Source organism: Capra hircus (genome assembly GCF_001704415.2).
Source record: "Capra hircus breed San Clemente chromosome X unlocalized genomic scaffold, ASM170441v1, whole genome shotgun sequence".
NCBI lineage: Eukaryota > Metazoa > Chordata > Mammalia > Artiodactyla > Bovidae > Capra > Capra hircus.
This window is the reverse complement of record NW_017189516.1, coordinates 4,140,080-4,146,606: the sequence shown is the minus strand read 5'-3', so window position 1 is coordinate 4,146,606 and position 6,527 is coordinate 4,140,080.

The window sequence follows — 6,527 nt, the reverse complement described above, 5'->3', positions numbered from 1 at the left end:
GCCTGGAAAATCCCGTAGACGGAGGAGCCTGATAGGCTACAGTCCATGGGGTCCCAAAGAGTCGGACACGACTGAGCGACTTCACTTTCACTTTCAATCTACTATAAGCTTGCCTGTGTAACACAAAAAGGACATTAGAAGCCTAGCAGCCAGCTGAAGTGCCGGCCCTCTACTAGACTGTTCTACCAGCTGCAGCTTCCCAAGCGTGCTTGGCTGCTGGAGCTTTCCTTATCCCTATTGGTTGAGCCCTACACTGTACAGTTACCATGGGAATTCTAACAGCATTTCAGGTCCACTACCGCTTTGTTTCTTTTAAATATCTGGAAAGACTTTTTTTAGTGTGCAGTCTCAGTATAAAGGCTTGAGGTAACGTCTAGGGCAGTACTTTTCAACACCTTCGTGTATTAGAGCAATTGTAAAGTTTGTTCAAATGCAGGTTGTTATGACTTACCTTTAAAATTCTGATTCAGTAGATCTGAAGTGGGACCCAAGAATCTTTATTTTTCACAGGTAACCCAGAAATTCTGATTTTTTTTAAAGCAGTACTTTTTGAGAGCAAGTGATTTACTGGCTCCCTTTTTAAGGAGCTACAACCTGAAAGTCAGTAACCTACTAATTCTACTAAAAAATTACTGAGCAGTATTTAACAAGTTCCCTTCGGTCTCTGGAGTTGACTTTGCCCATCTATAAGTGAGATGCATTAACTATTTGGTCCCTAAATGTTCTTCCAATTTTGACATTCTATAATTCTATTTTACCCTCCAAAAACCAATTCTTAAAATTCATTGTTCCACACAGTAGCATAACCAACATGTACAGAGATTCAAACAAATATGATTAATGGTTAACAGGAATATCGAGGCCTTTGATGAGACTTGAGTCTTGATCTGGCTCTCTTTTCCATTTTTTCTTTGTTTGGTTGTTCTTTCCCTATTGGTATTAATGGTATTTTTCACCTTTTTTGTCTCCCATTTTCTCTGCTTTGTGTCTGACCCTCTAAGTCAGTACACTATTGGTTGTAATTATAGACAGCTTAAGTTTGATTGGATGAAAAAAATTGCAGCCCTGTACTATAATCCCATTCCTTTTTGAAAGTCTGTGCATCTTTTTTCCTAGCACAGAGTATGACTCAAAGGATGTCTGGGTTTAAAAACTGAATCTGCTAACTTGAAGTGGGTAGGAGCAATTAAATGGCTACTTTGCCAATGAGTACTCTAAAGGGAAACATGGAAATAAACTGTTTTTTATTACTGATAATTTAAACAGAGTACAGTGAGACATCAACAAAACTGTACTGAAGTCATTTTGTTTAGTGTTGCATTAGGCAAGTGACTTCATTCTCAGTGCCACAGAATATGAATTAGAGCAATACAACCACCAGTGTTCTTGTGTTTTCACTCTTAAGAGATAGCCATTCGTATACTTAACTGTACTAAGCAATAATCATTAGCAAATCTATTTACCTAGTCAGTTTAATTATTCAGGATGCTATTGAAGTAAAATTCACTAATGATTTATAAGAACACCTTAAATTTGGTGGTTTACAATCAATAAAGAGCTTCTATACATTCTCTGTGATATTAAATGGTTTGCCTTAGAGACAAACAGAGATCATTCTGTCGTTTTTGAGATTGCATCCAAGTACTGCATTTCAGACTCTTTTGTTGACCATGATGGCTACTCCACTTCTTCTGAGGGATTCCTGCCTGCAGTAGTAGGTGTAATGGTCATCTGAGTTAAATTCACCCATTCCAGTCCATTTTAGTTCGCTGATTCCTAGAATGTCTATGTTCACTCTTGTCATCTCTTGTTTGACCACTTCCAATTTGCCTTGATTCATGGACCTGACATTCCAGGTTCCTATGCAATATTGCTCTTTACAGCATCAAATCTTGCTTCTATCACCAGTCACATCCACAGCTGGGTATTGTTTTTGCTTTGGCTCCATCCTTTCATTCTTTCTGGAGTTATGTCTCCACTGATCTCCAGTAGCATATTGGGCACCTAATGACCCGGGGAGTTCTCCTTTTGGAATCCTATCATTTTGCCTTTTCCTACTGTTCATGGGGTTCTCAAGGCAAGAATAGTGAAGTGGCTTGCCATTCCCTTCTCCAGTGGACCACATGCTGTCAGGCTTCTCCACCATGACCCGCCGATCGTGGGTTTCCCCGAAGGCATGGCTTGGTTTCATTGAGTTAGACAAGGCTGTGGTCCTACTGTGATTAGATTGACTAGTTTTTTGTGAGTATGGTTTCAGTGTGTCTGCCCTCTGATGCCCTCTTGCAGCACCTACCATCTTACTAGGGTTTTTTCTTACCTTGGGTGTGGGGTATCTCTTCACGGCTGCTCCAGCAAAGCACAGCTGCTGCTCCTTACCTTGGACGAGGGGCATCTCCTTACCACCGCCGTTCCTGACCTTCAACTTGGGATAGCTCCTCTAGGCCCTCCTGTGCCTGCTCAGCCATTGCTCCTCGGGTTACTCCTCCCAGCTGCTGGCCCTGGGCTCGGGCTCCGGGTGGCTCCTCAAGGTCACCGCCCCTGGCCTTGGGCACAAGGTGGCGTCTCCTGACTGCCCCTGACCTCGGATGCGGGGTGTCTCCTCACAGCCGCCACTGACCTCGGATGCGGGATTTTAGAAAGGCAGAGGAACAAGAGATCAAATTGCCAACATCAGCTGGATCATGGAAAAAGCAAGAGAGTTCCAGAAAAACATCTATTTCTCCTTTATTGACTATGCCAAAGCCTTTGACTGTGTGGATCACAAGAAACTGTGGAAAATTCTGAAAGAGATGGGAATACCAGACCACCTAACCTGCCCCTTGAGAAATCTGTATGCAGGTAAGGAAGCAACAGTTCGAACTGGACATGGAACAACAGACTGGTTCCAAATAGGAAAAGGAGTACGTCAAGGCTGTATATTGTCACTCTGCTTATTTAACTTATATGCAGAGTACATCATGAGAAACGCTGGGCTGGAAGAAACATAAGCTGGAATCAAGATTGCCAGGAGAAATATCAATAACCTCAGATATTCAGATGACACCACCCTCATGGCAGAAAGTGAAGAGGAGCTAAAAAGCCTCTTGATGATAGTGAAAGAGGAAAGTGAAAAAGTTGGCTTAAAGCTCAACATTCAGAAAATGAAGATCATGGCATCTAGTCCCATCACTTCATGGCAAATAGATGGGGAAACAGTAGAAATAGTGTCCGACTTTATTTTTCTGGGCTCCAAAATCACTGCAGATGGTGATTGCAGCCATGAAATTAAAAGATGCTTACTCCTTGGAAGAAAAGTTATGACCAACCTAGATAGCATATTCCAAAGCAGAGACATTACTTTGCTGACTAAGGTCCGTCTAGTCAAGGCTATGGTTTTTCCTGTGGTCATGTATGGATGTGAGAGTTGGACTGTGAAGAAGGCTGAGCGCTGAAGAATTGATGTGTTTGAACTGTGGTGTTGGAGAAGACTCTTGAGGGTCCCTTGGACTGCAAGAAGATCCAACCAGTCCATTCTGAAGGAGATCAGCCCTGGGATTTCTTTGGAAGGAATGATGCTAAAGCTGAAGCTCCAGTACTTTGGACACCTCATGCAAAGAATTGACTCATTGGAAAAGACTCTGATGCTGGGAGAGATTGGGGGCAGGAGGAGACGGGGATGACCAGGATGAGATGGCTGGATGGCATCATGGACTAGATGGACATGAGTCTGAGTGAACTCTGGGAGATGGTGATGGACAGGGAGTCCTGGCGTGCTGCGATTCATGGGGTCTCAAAGAGTAGGACACGACTGAGCGACTGAACTGAACTGAACTGATACATTCTCTTTTAATTCTCAAAAAAAGGTTTGAGGATTATCAAGCCTCATTTATAGATGATATCTATGTAATTCTCTTTCCTAAAGTGATTTCTCCAAAGTCACACAAAATAGAGTAGAGCCAAGACAGGAACCCCAGTCTTTTCAACTTAAATCCAGTCTTTTTTTTAACACACACCTACAGATTCATGAAATCATTCTGTTAACAAATAGTGGTTGAGTCCTTACTATTTTCCAGGAGGTGGAAACAGATGCTGGAACAGATACAAAGAAAAATGGATGAAGATCTTACAATTCTCTGTGGTTGTAGAGGTCATAGATGTAGTGGGTAGCATGGATCTTTGAAAACCAAAGGATAATAATAAGCAGCAAAGAAGCCACACCAAAGATACTAACAGCAAAATTGACAGATGTGAATACAGTGCTTTTGTTTCCCACTTTTTGATGGAAATACAAAGCCAGATAAAGAAAAAGTGGGGAAAGTCTCTTGTAATAATTGAGATGACTGTAAACTTCATTTTAGGTTTTGAGTTATAAATTTGAGATGAGCCCTAAAAAGTTGCTTATTGGGAAGCAATAAACCAACTGCATGTATCAGTAGACATCCTTCACATGCATATACATAGTGTTGTTCAGTCACCCAATTATGTCTGACTCTTTGAAACTGCATGGACTGCAGCATACCAGGCCTCCCTGTTCCTCACCTCTCCTGAAGTTTGCCCAAGGTCATGTCCAATGCATCAGTGATGCCATCCAACCATCTCATCCTCTGATGCCCTCTTCTCCTTCTGCCCTCAATCCCTCCCAGCACCAGGGATTTTTCCAACGTGTCTGCTGTTCACATCAGATGACCAAAACACTGGAGTTTCAGCTTCAGCATCAGTCCTTCCAACAAGTATTCAGGGTTGATTTCCCTTAAGATTGACTCATTTGATCTCCTTGCTGTCCAAGGGACTTTCAGGAGTCTTCTCCAGCACCACAGTTCAAAGGCATCAATTCTTCTGGCACTCCACTTAACGATCCAGCTCTCACAACCATACATGACCACTGGGAAGACCATAGCCTTGACTATATGCACCTTTGTCAGCAGAGTAATGTCTCTGTTCTGTCTAGGTTTGTCATAGCTTTCCTGCCAAGAAACAAACATCTTCTGATTTCACAGCTGCAGTCACCATCTGCAGTGATTTTAGAGCCCAAGAAGAGGAAATCTGTCACTATTTCACCTTGTTCCCCCTCTATTTGCCATGAAGTAATGGAGCAGGATGCCATGATCTCAGTTTTTTTTTAATATTTAATTTTAAGCCAGCTTTTTCACTCTCCTCCTTCACCCTCATCAAGAAATTCTTTAGTTCCTTCTGCCATTAGAGTGGTATCATCCACATATCTGTGATTGTTGATGTTTCTACCACCTATCTTGATCCCAGCTTGTAGCATCCAGCCCAGCATTTCTCATGATGTTCTCAGCATATAGATTAAACACAGTGACAGCAGACAGCCCAGTCATACTCCTTTCTCAATCTTGAACCAATCAGTTGTTCCATACAGGGTTCTTACTGTTCCTTCTTGACTGGTTTCTCAGGAGACAGGTAAGATGGTCTGATATTCCCATCTCTTTAAGAGCTTTCCACAGTTTATTATGATCCACAGTCAAAGGCTTTGGCATAGTCAATGAAACAGAGGTAAATATTTTTTTCTAGAATTCCCTAACTTTCTCTATAATCCAGCAAATGTTGGCAATTTGATCTCTGGTTCTTCTTCCTTTTCTAAACTCACCTTAGACATCTGGATGTTCTTGGTTCACATAATGCTGAAGCCTAGCATGCAAGATTTTAAACATGACCTCACTAACATGGGAGATGAATGCAATTGGTCCAATGGTTAGCACATTCTTTAGTACTACCTTTCTTGGCAATTGGGATGAGGATTGACCTTTTCCAGTCCTGTGGCTACTCCTGGGTCTTCTGTATTTGCTGACATATTTAATGCAACACCTTGATGGCATTATCCTTTAGGATTTTGAATAGTTCTACTGGAATCCCATTGCATCCACTAGCTTTATTAACAGCAGTGCTTCCTAATGCCCAGTTGACTTCTCTCTCCAGAATGTCCGGCTCTGGGTGGCTGACCACACCATTGTAGTAATCTAGTTCATTTAGATCTTTTTTGTACAGTTCTTTCATGTATTCTTTCCATCTCTTCTTGATCTTTTCAGCGTTGACTAGTCTCTACCATATTTGTCCTTTATTGTGCCCATCTTTATGCAAAATATTCCCTTGATATTTCCAATTTTCCTGAAGAGATCTCTAGTCTTTCCCCTTCTGTTGTTTTCTTCTAGTTTTATACACTGTTCTTTGTAGAAGTCCTTCTTGTCTCTGTATGCTGTTCTTTGGCAATCTGCATTTAGTTGAGCATACCTTTTCCTTTCTCCCTTGCTTTTTGCTTTTCTTCTTTCTTTAGCTATTTGTAAGGCTTCTTCAGGTAACCACTTTGTCTTCTTGTTCTTCATTTTCTTTGGGATGGTTTTGTTCACAGCCTCCTGTACAAAATTATGAACCTCAGTTCATAGTTCTTTGGGCACACTGTTTACAACTTCTAATCCTGTGAATCTATTCATTACCTCTACTGCATATTCATAGGGGATTTGATTAAAGTCACACCTGGCTGGCCTAATGGTTTCCATGTTTTCTTTGGTTTAAGCGTGAATTTTGCAATG